Genomic DNA, 14730 nt, shown 5'->3' with positions numbered 1-14730 from the left:
GAAACCCTGTCTGGAAAAACCAAAAAAGAAAAAAAAAAAAAAAAAGAAAGAAAGAAAAGAAAAAGAAACACACACTTGAAAGGTTTGCTGAGGTCCAGTCACACAGTTCTGGGAACTGTGTGTGTGTTATGAAAAAAAAAAAAGTTCCTAAACCAGGTGTGGTAGTTCATACCTGGAATTCCATCATGCAGAAGAATGAGACAAGAGGGTTGCTACCAGTTAAGGCCAGGCTAGATTAAACAGTTCCAGGCTAGCCTGAGCTATATACAGAGTAATGAAAACAGAAAAGAAGGAGGATGAGGAAGAAGGGGTGGGGTAGGGACAAATTGGAGGTGGCTGGAGGAGGAGACTCAATAAAATACAGGCAACAATTATCAAAGAAAGGAGTTTTACACAATAACTCACTTGATTCATGGGAAGCCCTCTCAGGCCTGGGCCGTGGCTCGGTTGCAGGCATAAGGAGCTGAGTTTGAGCTCCAGAACCCACGTACCTAACCCATATGGTGGTCTGCACTGATTTCAGGGCTGCAGAGGCAGGGGGCGCCAGCCAGCCTCGCTTGTTCCAGGCTCAGGTGAGTGAGTCACCATTTCCAGACATAGGAGAATGGGTGCCAGAGCCTACCTCTGGCCTGGCCTGGCCTGGCCTGCACATGGATTTGTTTGTACTCAGCTTTTCTGTATTTTTACCAAAGCACCAAGAGTGGTGGGTGATCGTTCTGAAGTAAGGGTGCAGGAGGCTGAGGCATGAAGACTGCCACCGCTTTCAGAACAGCGTGGGCTATAGTGAGACCTTGTCTCAAAAACCAAAGCAAGAGGCCAGAGAGATGGCACAGCAGGTGAAGGCCCCTGTTAGCAAGTCTGAGTTTGTTCCTGGGACCCACATAAAGGAGAGGGGTGACTCCCGCAGGTGTACCCTGGTCCCCACGTACGTGCCAGCCACACACAACAAACAGAATTAACTAAAAGCCGATGAAAGCCCCAACAGTTTCAGTTACAGTACAGATGGATTCGCACATTGAGCTCTAGCATGGAGTGGTAAGAACTGGGAGAGTTGAGAGTCTTAAGAAGAGGAAACTATTTGCCTGTGTATGCAGGCCAGACAGCCACGGGAGGCCCCTGAGAAGTAGCTTGTGGCTGATGTAGGGGATCCTCACCCACCTGCCCTCCACTGACTTCCTACCTGCCAGTCTCCAGAAGATAAACATGCCATTGAAGCACTCAGCCTGTGGGCATTTACTATAGCAGCCCCACCCACCTCGGCCCACAGAGCCCGGGCTGGAGGGCCGCTCAGTGTGTGTGTGTGTGTGTGTGTGTGTGTGTGTGTGTGTGTGTGTGTGTGTGCAGTCCGGCTTTAGGACACATGCACCTTCCCACTGGCCCTCATTGTCTCAGGGAGACCCTCACTGGACACTGAATGTGTTCTTCCTGAACAATGTGGCCAAAGTTTGTTCTGGAGAGTTCAGTGTAGTCTGTCAAGCTGAGGCAGCAGGAACTCGAGATTAGGGTACATAGGAAGACAGACAGCCCCCACAGATTTCATCCATAGGTGTATTTTTAGAGCTATAGATCATGTTTTTCTCAGCAGCCAGTATCCATAGCTTCCATGTGTTCTGTGCCAGATGCACCGGTCAGCTCTGTGTTATGATAAAGCATAGGAGATGGTTATCAGAAAAGGAGAAAAATGCAGGCCTGTGGGATGGCTCAGTTGGTAAAGGCACATGCCGCCAGGCCCGGTGACCTGAGTTCACGTGCCTTTCCCTGCCCACCTCCCCACGCTTCCTACCGAGTAGGAGAGCAGATGGCAGGTTGTCATCTGATCTCCAAACACACTGCAGGATGTTCACACACTAATAAAGAATTCAAGAGGAAAGAAAAAGTTCCTTAGCTCACAGTTCTAAGAGTGAACAATCACTCTGGATTTCTGGTCTGGGCACAGAGATAATAATCAGAAGGAGACATCAAAGGACCAGGTCCCTAGTGATCTAAGAAACTTCCAGAAGGCCCTACCTCCTGAAGGTCCATGGTACCTTTTAGTGACATGACCCTGGGAACCAAGGGGCCAGGATTGAAACAGGAGGATTGGCAGAAACTCAAAGCTAGCTTGGTTACATACCATGTTCCAGGCTACTCAAGAATGCCCTGTCTCAGCTGGGTGGTGATGGCACACGCCTTTAATCCCCACACTTGGGAGGCAGAGGCAGGCAGATTTCTGAGTTCGAGGCCAGCCTGGTCTACAAAGTGAGTTCCAGGACACCCAGGGCTACACAGAGAAACCCTGTCTCGAAAAAACAAACAAAAAAAGAATGCCCTGTCTCACAACTAATTAGTTAATTAAAATATCTGGTACATTTTTTTCATAAATGCTAAAATACTAATAAAGCAGGCTATCCTGACATCACCATTTTTAATTTGATTCCTAAGAAAACTCACTAAAAGATTTTCTGCCCGTGTTAAAGTGTGATCGTCCCACGAATTCCTTTAAAGTCAGCATGTCCTTGATAAACCAGGCTCAATAAAGAGGATAGCAGGACGTGATGGAAGCGGCTGACCTCATGGCATCATTCAAACACGAGTTTATCAGCTGACACACACTTGGCAGCAAGTCTCAGAAAACGAACTCCATCACCACAAATGCGGCTTTATTGTCCCACACAATGAGGAGTCCAGCATGGGAAGTCCAGAGTTGCTCCGGCAGGTCAGCAGTGCCATCCTGAACCAGGCTCCCAGTTTCCTGGCTGGGCCTGGTGAGCATGAGGCCTGATTCTCCAGGTCCTCTTTCCCGGCCCTGAGGTGATGCCATTCCTGAACAGATCTTCGTTCTCCATCTTGGGGAAGATGGGGGTGAGCTGGGGTGGGAAGGGGCACAAGAACTTTTTTTCTTTGCTCAAACTTTGACTTGGATAAGAGTGGGTGGGAGCCTCCTTTAGTATCTTGAGTCTACCTGATTGGCCAGAAAATGTCACACTGCTGCTTTGGGATGTAAAGGATACCAGAAATGGAGATTTTGCTTTGCTAAAATCTATTTCTAGCCAGGTATGATGGTGCACACCTTTAATTCTAGTACTTGGGAGGCAGAAGCAGGAGGATCTCTGTGAGTTCAAGCCCAGCCTGGTCTATATAGCAAGTTCCATGACAGCCAGGACTACATAGAAAGATCTTATTATAATATAATAATAATAATTTAGGAGGAGGGCTGTAGGCATATCTTACTGGCTAAGATCATGTATTGCTCTTAACCAATATGTGTTCTAGAGGACCTGAGTTCAATTCCCAACACCCACACATCAAGAGGTTCACAACCACCCAGAGCTCCAACTCCAGGGAGAACCTGACCCTTCTGGTCTCTACAGGCACATGTATTCATACGAGCACACACAAACACACACTACATATGCATATATACATCACATCTTTTAATTATCGTTTTTATGTGAGTGAGGCTGGGCATGACTGTGCCACTGAGTGCACGCACAGGTCCAGAGACATCTTTCTGGAGCTGGTTTTCACCTCCCACTTTATTGTTAAGGCGGGGGTTTCTTGCTTCTGCCATGCTGACTGCCCCAGGCTAGCTTCTTGTCCCTGCTTCCCTCTTGCCCTAGGAGTGCCAGACTTTTAGATGCCCCACCTGACCTGGGTTCTAGGCTGAAAGTCAGCTCAACAACAGGCTGCGGTGGCAGGTGCTTCTATCTGCTGAGCCCTTAGCCCTGTGCTTTTGGAGTTTCTGTTTTGTTTTGTTTTTTATTGTTTGGTGGGCTTGTTTGTTTGTTTGTTTGTTTGTTTGTTAGAGACCATGTTTCTGGAAGCCGGGATGGCCTGGAACTTGCTATGTCCTCAAAGATGACCTTGAGCTCCGCTCCTCCTGCTCTCCCCAGTGCTGGGATTATAGATACCCACAACTGCACCTGTCTCCAGAGATGGTGCAGCTTTGTTTTGATTCCTTTCTGGGTTTTGTTTTGTTTCAGTTTCCTCAACAGGGGAAACCACAGAGTACTGGGATCAAGGGAAGAGCAACTAGGGATGGATGTAGACAGATCCACTGGCATAACTGCCGTAATTAGCACTAACAGTTAAGTTGTGGGTTATGGACTGGACATGTGGCTATTGAAGCCCCGAGCGAGCTTCCCAATACACAGACAAGAATCAGAACCAGTTAACCGTCACTATCGCTCTGCCAGCATTACCTTGTGGGCTGTTTTCATTGACTCAGAATTGGGAAGATGATTTTTCTCTGAAACAGTGTCTTTATGCTCTGGATACACTCGCTGGCTTGTAAAGAAAAAAGAATTAGTAGCCCTTTATAATGTATCTTACAATATGAACTTGGATAACCCTTGAATAAAATGCCATGCCTGGAAACAACGCCACAGTAAAGGAATGTGTAAGTGGGCATGGTGGCGCAGGCTTTCAGTCCAGCAGAGGCAGGTGGATTGCTAAGAGTCTAGGACCAGCCTGCTTTATGTAGTGAGTTCTCCAGGGCTATACACTGAGACCTACCCCTATCCCGCCCCCCTACCCTCCCACACACACAAAAGGACAGAAAACATGGAAAGGTGCAAAAATTTCTCATCAGAAGATCAAATTGAAACTATAAAGTATGGCTCAATGGCTAAGCACTTACTACTTGCCTGTTCAGTTCCCGAAAACTAAATACTGTATAACAACCATGAGTAACTCCAGTTCTGAGGGGGTCTGATGCCCTCTTCTGGCTACCAAGGGTACTGCATGCACACGGTGCACATACACACATGCAGGCAAACACTTAAAAATACGGCATAAAAAAAAATCTTTAAAATTACAATGAAATACCAATCTGCTCCCACCTACACGCACACACACACACACATACACACACACACATGCACACAAGCTCAAGTATAAAAGATTGGTAATAGCTTTGGATAATGTACAAGGAATGTGTAGTAGTCACTTTGAAAATAGAGGGGCAGTATTTTTGAAAAGTTTAACATAGGGATTGGTGAGATAGCATGGCAAGCAGGAAAGGTCATTTGCTGCCATCCTGAGTTCGATCCCCAGGACCCACATAATGAGAAGAGAGGCAACTCCCATTACCTGTCCTCTAACCCCCACATGTGTGCTGAGACAGGAATCTACACATATGCAGTATTGCAAGAAAAAAGTAGTTCAGTACACGTGTACTCTGTGACCCGGGATTCTGTCCACGGGCATTTGCCAAAAAGCAGTGAACACATGTAACCACAAAAAGGCTCTCAAGGGGACACTCACATCCGTCACTCAATTTGTGTTTATAGTAGTTATGATAGCCCCGCCCTAGATAGTTTGGACTGTCAACTAGAATAAGCCCCAAACTAGAAACAGCACAAATGACAAACAGAGAATGGTATAAAATACAGGTGAATCTGGGGACAGGGCGAGCAAACTACAGCTAACACAAAAGACAGCAGACCGGGGGGATGCACCCATCGCGGGACAGGAACACCATCTCCACTCAGTGACAAAGTCATGAGTATAGACATTTGCCCAGACGCAGTGTCCTGTACACTTAAAATCTGTGCATTTTTTTTTCTCGACAGAAAATAGATTGAGGAGCTGGGCATGAAGCTTGGAGACAGCACTTGTGTAGCAAGCAAGTAGGTTCAATTCCTCACAACAGGAAAAAAAAAAAAAAGAGTAGTAACCCAGAATGCTTTTAAACCTAGAAGTGGCTTACTTAAGATAGTCATCAGCAAATGCACTTTTAAGTTTGCTGGGTGGCAAGTGTGGGAAACTGTTAATGGTGTTCCATTTGCCTTAGTGCTCCACTCTTCAAGGAAGCACTTAAATCCAAATAATTGCGTTTCTCATCCTGTTCTGGTCCCCCGTGGAGGCGATCTGAGAAAGCTCCACGGAGCTCATTAGAAGCTCCGCACTTTCAGAGGCTTATCGAAATGGACAAGAGCTGAGAGATGGAAGAGGTTCTTCTTGGGGGAAATATTTTATTCATGCCATTAGACTTCGGGAATGTGTCCCGGGGACTTAAGCGAGACAAGTGTTGGTGTGGCCTGAAGTTTTCCCCTGTGCTCCGGCGTCTCTAACAATAGGCTTAGAGCGCCTTTGACTTGTTGGGTTTCAGGTTTATTTATTTATCTGGACAGAGTCTCAGAGTCTGCTGCTCAGGCTGGTCTCTTGTCAGCCTCCCAAATGCTGGGGTTATAGGTGTGAGCCTACACACAGAGCTAGCACTCCATCTCTCCCAGCCCAGTGAAGAGCTGGGCTCTAGCCAGAGCCCCATGTAAGTCGGAAAGCTCTCTAGCTCTCAACTATAGCCTCCGCCCTTACGTTCTCTTTCTATTTGTCGGTTGGTTTTAAGAAAGGAAGAGTTGAGGGAGGAGAGGAGAGGGGAGGCAGTGGTGGTGCATGCCTTTAATCCCAGCACTAGGGAGGCAGCATCAGGTGGATCTCTGTGAGTTCAAGACCAACCTGGCCTGCAGAGTGAGTTCCAGGACAGCCCGGGGTGCACAGAAAAAAGCCAAAAACTAAAAATAAACAAAACAAAACAACAACAACAACAACAAAAACAAGAAAAAAAAAACTAAAAATAAACAAAACAAAACAACAACAACAACAACAAAAACAAGAAAAAAAAAAGGAAGAGTTGGTTTGAGCTCAGAGCCTGAAGGCAACTGGTCACATGATGAGATGCCAAATCTTTTTAAGTTCAGACTCAATTTTAGAGAACCTGACCTAAATTTGAACTCAGGTAAACTAACAGGCGGGTGCCTAGCATTGGTTTCCAAGTTGCCCCCCAACAAAACCCAAGCCTAGCTCTGCCCTCTAGGCTAATCCCCAACAACACTAGCATTTTCAGGTTGCACCCTCAACAAGACCAGCATCTCCAGGTTATTCCCCCAGCAAGCCTGCTCCCCCTGGTTACAAGGCCACCCCCTGCCTAACGACCACCAATGCAGAGAGGAGCAGAAGTTAAGTTTATGATGTGACTCCCAGCACCAGCCAATTGTGTTAAAGGCCACAGGAGCTTCCCAATTAGAGGCTTGCACACTTACCCCCTGCTTGCTGCTTACTTAAGCCTTGCTCCATAGATATTCGGAGCTCCCCACCACCAAAACTATCCTTCGTGACTACAGTGTGTGTGTGTTAGGGGGAGTTGTCAAGCTAGCTTGAATAGAATAAAGACCCTGCTGTGAGTTGCATTAGATTGACTTCCATCTGTTTTTTGGAGAATCACATTTCCACTGGCACTACAGTGACACAGCTGGTCACATGACTCCATGGGTAGGAATCCGGTGTCTGCTGTGGCTGCCTGGCTCAGCTTCTCTTTATTCAGTCTGGGGCCCTGATCTGTGGGCTGAAGCCACTCAAAATCAGGGTGAGTTTTCTGTCCTCAATTAGAGCTTAAAAAAACAAACCTTCACAGAGATTCTCAGAGGTGGGTTTTCTAGATGATTCTTAATCCAGTCTGCTTAGCAATGAAAATTACCCATAACACAATCCGGTCCCCACCTTACTTCCCGTATTTTATACTTAACAGCCCTTACCGGCCCTGAGGTTGTGGTGCTGGGTTTCCGTGAATCCATAATTTAGGTCATGTGGTTGCACACAGTTGTCCCAATAAAGCCCAGGACTGCTGGCGTCCTCCCTAATCCACCATAACCCACTGTTAGGTCACACAGTCTTAGATGAAGGAATGAATGAATGAATGGTCAAGCCCCCAGCATCTCCCTGCCTTGCTTCCTTTTCCCCTCGGCACAGACCATCTGCAGTGTGGCTACAATTTTTTGCAGTCACTCTTGTAATTCTAAGATGGTTTTGCCCTCCCCAAGAGAACATGCCAGAAATTGTGATGTCCAGAGTCTAGGCCTCGGGACACTCCTAGCCCCTGCCTTGGTCCTTTTGGAAAGCAACCCTGAGGCCATGGTGCCCTTAGGATGTCTGGGAGAAGAGACCACAGCAGTCAGCTGTCTGAGCTGCTGACCCCCATGTACCCACGTGTGCACGCAGCCACGAGTGGGCCTTCCCAGGAGCAGAAATGGCTTCACTATAAGCAAACAATTGCCCAATCAATGCAAATATATGTACACAAACGTGTAGGCTTTTGTTAGATGACTGCGCAGATTGAATAGACTAATGAAAAGAGGGCTAGAGAGGTGGCTCAGCGGTTAAGAGCACTGACTGCTCTTCCGAAGGTCCTGAGTTCAAATCCCAGAAACCACATGGTGGCTCACAACCATCCGTAATGAGACCTGATGCCCTCTTCTGGAGTGTCTGAAGACAGCTACAGTGTACTTACACATAATAAATAAATAAATCTAAAATAAAGAAAAGAAAAGAAAAGAAAAGCATTCAAGAAATTAATATGGGGTAAAGTGATGTTGTCTCGTATGGACTTGACATGACCACACTGTCACCAGTGGTGGGCCAGAGAGAACTTTGGAAATAAGCAGGAAATAAGCAGATCACAGTGATAGCCGGGTCTGTGGTGGGAGTGATGGGCTGTTAACATTCCCTAGTGAGCAGAGATTCTGCCCTCCACGGCCTCTTGCTTCCCAGCGGCAAGGTGGTCTTGGGAGCGCCTAGAGTCCAGCACAGAAGACAGAAAACGCTAACTGACAGACCCCCACGATACGTCCACTGTGAGGAATCACCCATGATTCATCTGTGTGGGCTGTCACCCATACTCCTAGAAAGCCCAATAAGCAGACTGGCTTCCCAAGCTAGGCTTCAGTGGATCCTTTATCTGTTTTGGTTGGTGTTGTAAACAGATGTTTTGTTCATGTGCCCCAGGGAGAAGCAACGCAACTCGTGGGCTTTGGTAACTCTGTAATGCCCACAGTACTAATTTCTCCTTTGGTGTCACAAGCACTCCTTGTCAGGAGGGAGGGGGTAAAGTACCACAGAGTTGAGAGTCCTGTGTGCCAGGGTCCAGCTTCCGGTCATGGCCACTGCCCATGGACATAAAGACTCTAAGGTTACTTTGTTTAGGCAGCTTGGGTTTGACAGAACCCCTCCCCCAGCCGCGTGCCCCAGATGCTCACGTTTTTTTTCCACTCTTGGAATACCTATATTCTTAGAATTCTCAAATATTTAGGGAAGGAGACTTTTGCAAAGCTGACTTGCTAAAATTTTATAGCAAACCCTTCCTTCACACCTCTCCCTCCCAGAACACAAAGTGCTTGATAATTCTACTAAAAAATAAACCGAACTCTGGTTCTCTTGTTTCATCTCTAGAACCACAAGGCTTTCTCCCACACAGTTCCCCTGGGTCTCCCCCAACACACACACACAGGTGAATTTCTCTGTGGAATTTCTCTGCTGACACGGCGGTGTTTTCGTTTCTCCTCATCGCTTCCTATCCCGAGCTGCAACAGAACTCTGAGGCCCCGCTCTGTGAGCACACACGACTCATCTTAGATTCCATGCGTCCCATGGCTTACTCCTCAGATGACCCTCTGTCAGCATGGATGAGCCATCTCCTTCCGACCAATCGTTCTCTCAGCTCTCAAGTTTTATTTTTCTTTCTTTATACAGGGCCTCTGGTTGTAGCTGTAACTGGCCTCAAACTCACAGAGACCCGCTGTCTCTGTCTACCTCACAAGTGCCAAGATCAAGGTGTGTGCCACCACGCCCAGCGTCTCTCAGCTTTTGTGGGTTTTTGTAAGGAATCGCACTCCTGGCTGGGAGTTGTGGTTCATACCCTTAATCCCAGCGCTAGGCTGGCTGATCTCTGTAAGTTCAAGACCAGCCCGGTCTACAGAGTGCAAGAGCAGCCAGGTCTTGCCTCAAAAAAAAAAAAAAAAAAAAAGTATTAATAATGATATCATCATCATTGTCGATATCGAGTACACTCCTAGTTATGGATGTATGGTCACCATTTAAATAACTAGAGCTTCATTCAGAAAGGACAATGATAATGTTATACCAGACTGTAGATCCCAAAGGTCAACGTTTAGGAAATTTATGGTAGAAATAAGGAATGTTTAGGAACAGGGCTACAGATTCGCTCTTGCTTCTGAGTATATGTGAGCTTTTAAAAAAGTTTACTTGTTTATTTTATGTATGAGTACCCTATTGCTCTCTCCTCTTTAGACACACCAGAAGAGGGCATCAGATTCCATTACAGATGGTTGTGAGCCGCCATGTGGTTGCTGGGAATTGAACTCTGGCCCTCTGGAAGAGCAGTCAGTGCTCTTAACCACTGAGCCATCTCTCCAGTACCACGTGTGAGCTTTTAAAGCGCCTAGTTTCTTACTCTCCACTCTCGTATGAATTGCCAAGTGGTCAGGCTTCCTACAGAAAGGCTTTTTCTCGAGCTGCACAGAGACTGTGGCTGTTGAGGAGTCGGGGCCTCAGCTGTTAGCTCTGTGCCACAGGACGGTCGTACCTTGCGGCCTCCGAGGGAAGCTGTGCCATTTCCACGGGCGCTGGCACGTCGCCACGGTATCACTTGTAAACGCAACCCCAGCTCTCTTCCTGGTGTCAGAGTGAACTCAGTTATCTCAAGCCTGTTCTCTGCCAGGGAGGGTGCACCGTGAAATGAGCCCAGGTTGAGAAGCGAGACGTTGAGTCCCTAGTCTGAGGCTAAGGCTACATTTTTTCCCCCCTGGTCTCAGTTTTCGTTACGTGCAGTAACAGTTCACTCAGACTGAGTCCACGCTAGGGCTACGAGGCAGTTAACAAGCAAGCGTGTGAATCGTTAGACAATGCTTGCAGTTAATAGGAAAACACTTGGTTTAAGACTGACATTCCCTGCAGACCGGAGCATTAATTGCTCTTCCCCTCATTACAGCTGGTGCCTGACTGTATAATAATAGCTTTTCCGAGCATTGTATCATGGCTTTTACATAATTGAATTTCCAGTCATCAAACCTTTATAACCAGACTCTCCCCCCTTTCTCTCCGTGTAACAGGGAAGCCCCCCTGGGCTTCCAAAGCCTGCTGCCACCTTCCCAAGATCCAAGAGTCATTTTTCTTATATTTGAGCCTTGTTCCCCTTATGCGATACCAGCTTCTGCTTGCATTGGGGACCACCACTTGTCTTCTCTCTCCTCCACATCTCCTCTGCCTCCTTCTTCACCAGCAAGCGTCTGCTGTCCCTGCCCTGAAAGTGTTGCATTCCAGGCTGAGCACAGGGGTGCAGGCCTTTGATCCCAGTGCTTCGGAGGCAGAGGCAGGGAGGTTCTATGAGTTCAGTGCCAATCTGCTGTACATAGGAGATTCTAGGACAGCCAGGGCTACACGGTGAGACCCTGTCTCAAAGAAGCAGGGGGTTGGAGAGTGGGGGTTTGGGGGGATGGGAAGAGGAGTTGTATTTCAGGATCCCACGATGTTGCTAAAATTTCTCTGCACTTTGCTTTCCAACCTCTGAGGAGTATGGTAAGAGCTAGCCTGCACACCTTAGCTTTTGTAGTGTGGTGTTTTTTTTTTTTTCCCTGTCGTCTCTGGCCATTTCTTTCCTGGCCTGATCCCACTCTCCCCGACTGCTAAAGGTGGATGAAAAAAAAAAGAATCTTGATTTCTGTTTCCCCAGGCTGGTCTTGAACTTATGACTCTTCTGACTTGACCGCTAAGTGCTGGCATAGCAGCCCCTCTACACTGTACTAGGGTCAATTGAAACAAAAACACAAGCATGTTGCAGAGCTAAATTCCAGTGGCCCCTGGTTATTCTCAGGCAGCAGACCTGAACCTTAGAAGAATGCCTCTCCACGGATAAACACCTGGGAATTTGAGCTGGCCGTGGTCCTGTTTACCCCAGGTAGTCTTCTGACAGGGACCCCAGGGCTTACCTCATGCAACCTTGAAAACTCCACTTCCCAGTCCATCCCACCCCATCCCCAACTGCTGAACAGAAGTTGCCCCTGGAGACAGACCCCCATACCTCCATCCCTCTGGGATGGTCTCTGGCAGGTACAGCCTCTCCTTGGATACTTCTGTTCCTGCTGGTGCCTCTGTGTTCTTGTGGCTGCTGTAACGAATTAGCACAGACTGAGAGACACAGAACTGCCAAAACTGACCCTGACACAGTTTGGCGTCAACACTCCAAAATCCAGCTGTAGGGCTGGCTCCTTCCGAAGAACCCAAGGGAGATTTCCGTGTCCCCGGCCCCACCACTGGGGGCTGCCAGCCACTGTGAAGTTCTCTGGCTTGTCAAAGCATCGTGCTCAACCTGACCTCTCATTTGTGCCAGCTTTGTCCTGTTTTCTCTGTGTCTGTGCCAGCTCTCCCCTTTGTGTTGTAGAGACGCCATTTCTTGGATTTAGGGACCACTCTACTCCAGAATGATGTCAATTAGATTTTATTACATTTGCAGAGTCCCTATTGCTAAATGAAGTCACAGTTGCAGGTACCTGGTTTTAAGATTTTAGTGCATCTGGTTTTCAGGGGGCATTGGGGTGGGAGAAGGACACATGAAAATGTGTCATGAAAATAAAAATTTCTCATGAAAATGTACAAATACACATACACATTTCTTTAAAAAAAATAAAATAAGATACCCTAGAGCAGGTAAAAATGTCTGGGTGGATAAAGGCACTTGCCATGAAAACCCAATAACCGAGTCTGATCCCTGGAACACATACAGTGGCGGAGGGAGGGGGGCTAGAGAGATGGCTCAGTGGTTAAGAACACTGACTGCTCTTCCAGAGGTCCTGAGTTCAAATCCCAGCAACCACATGGTGGCTCACAACCATCCATAATTAAAAAACAAAAACAAAAACAAAACCTATGGGCCAGAGTGATCAGGGCGGAGCAAGAGGGAGAAGGAAAACTGACAAAGTTGTCCTCTGCCCTTTAAACACTCTCTGTGACATGTGCACACTCCCCCACATTCCTCAAGGACAGCTACATAAGCAGAGCCCACCCCAGCGTGGGTGACAGTCCACAGAAGTTGGGAACCTGGAGCTCATTGCACAGCCTGCAGGCAGCTCATGGGGCTGGAGAGTGTCCCTTCCAGTAGCTCAGTTGCTCTGAGCCTCTTCTAAGCAACTTTGTTTCCACCTGGTTTCCATTGGCTTCTTCCAGGCTCTCAGTCTGAGCCTCTTCTAAGCAGCTCATCTGGTCTGAGAATCTTTTTTGCAGCTGGTCTTGTCTGAGGGTGACTCACTGAAGTCTTCATTGCCTGTGTGCTTTTGTGGAGGGAGGGATCAAGTGAATCTGGTTAGATTCAGGGACTTCCTGAAACTAGTTTGAGTCATTTATGAGCTTCCTCTCTGCAGCGCAGTATGGGTGTATTTTTCTCTCTTCTTCTCATGTCCTTGTAAATAAACACCCTGTCCTAAAATACTCCATTGTTTTACTTCCCTTTTACATCCTGTTTCTTAAGTTTCCCTCTAAGATGGAAGGTTTTAGTCAGAGGAAACTACTACACCATCAAAGGACAGTGCTAAATGAAATGACACAGACTTCAAAGGCTCCACAGAAGACCACAGCACGCACCACCATCAGTGAGGTGCTTTTCCATGGATGTCTGAGTGGTGGTGAAGCTACTTTTTCTCCAAGTTCTGACCTATGGGTTGCTGTCACATTCCTAAGAATCATGGGAAAAGGGATTTCCTCAGTGGATTACATTCTCAGACTCATTTTTCACTACTCAGAAACACAGATCTGGGATAATGCATTTATAACCAAAGAGAGCTGGAGAGTGGTTGTCTTAGTCAGGGTTTCTATTCCTGCACAAACATCATGACCAAGAAGCAAGTTGGGGAGGAAAGGGTTTATTCAGCTTACACTTCCACATTGCTGTTCATCACTGAAAGAAGTCAGGACTGGAACTCAAGCAGGTCAGGAAGCGGGAGCTGATGCAGAAACCATGGAGGATGTTCTTTACTGGCTTGCTCAGCCTACTCTCTTATAGAACCAAGACTACCAGCCCAGAGATGGCACCACCCACAAGGCGACCTCCCCTCTTGATCACTAATTGAGAAAATGCCTTACAACTGGATCTCGTGGAGGCATTTCCCCAACTGAAGCTCCTTTGTGATAACTCCAGCCTGTGTCAAGTTGACACAAAACTAGCCAGTACAGTGTTCAAAGGCACACTTGCTGCTGCTTATTCCAGATGACTCAAGTTGAGTTCCCAGCATCCTGTAACTCCAGCTCCTGGGGATCCGATGCCCTCTTCTGGACCCTGTGACACTTGCACACACACACACACACACACACACACACACACACACAGAGAGAGAGAGAGAGACAGACAGACAGACAGACAGACACACACACACACAGACATACACACACACCCTTTTTAAAACACGATTTTATTATTTTTTATTTTTGTTTTTCAAGACACGGTCTCTCTGTGTAGCACTAGCTGTTCTAGAGCTCGCTGTGTAGACCAAGCTGGTCATAAACTCAGAGAAATCTCTCTGCCTCTGCCTCCGAAGTATTGGGATTAAAGTTATGTGCCACCACCGACTGCCTGGCTAAAACCCTTTTTTTTTTTTNTTTTNTTTTTTTTTTTTTTTTTTGGTTTTTCGAGGCAGGGTTTCTCTGTATAGCCCTGGCTGTCCTGGAGCTCACTTTGTAGACCAGGCTGGCCCCGAACTCAGAAATCTACCTGCCTCTGCCTCCCGAGTGCTAGGATTAAAGGCATGCGCCACCACGCCCGGCTCTAAAACCCTATTTTAAAAAAAGAAAGAAGCCGGGCGTGGTGGCGCACGCCTTTATTCCCAGCATTTGGGAGGCAGAGGCAGGTGAATTTCTAAGTTCGAGGCCAGCCTGGACTACAGAGTGAGTTCAAGAGAAACCCTGTCTCGA

This window comes from Mus pahari, chromosome 10, assembly GCF_900095145.1.
Source record: "Mus pahari chromosome 10, PAHARI_EIJ_v1.1, whole genome shotgun sequence".
Classification (NCBI taxonomy): Eukaryota; Metazoa; Chordata; class Mammalia; order Rodentia; family Muridae; genus Mus; species Mus pahari.
The sequence above is the reverse complement of the archived record's forward strand: the minus strand, read 5'-3'. Positions refer to the sequence as shown.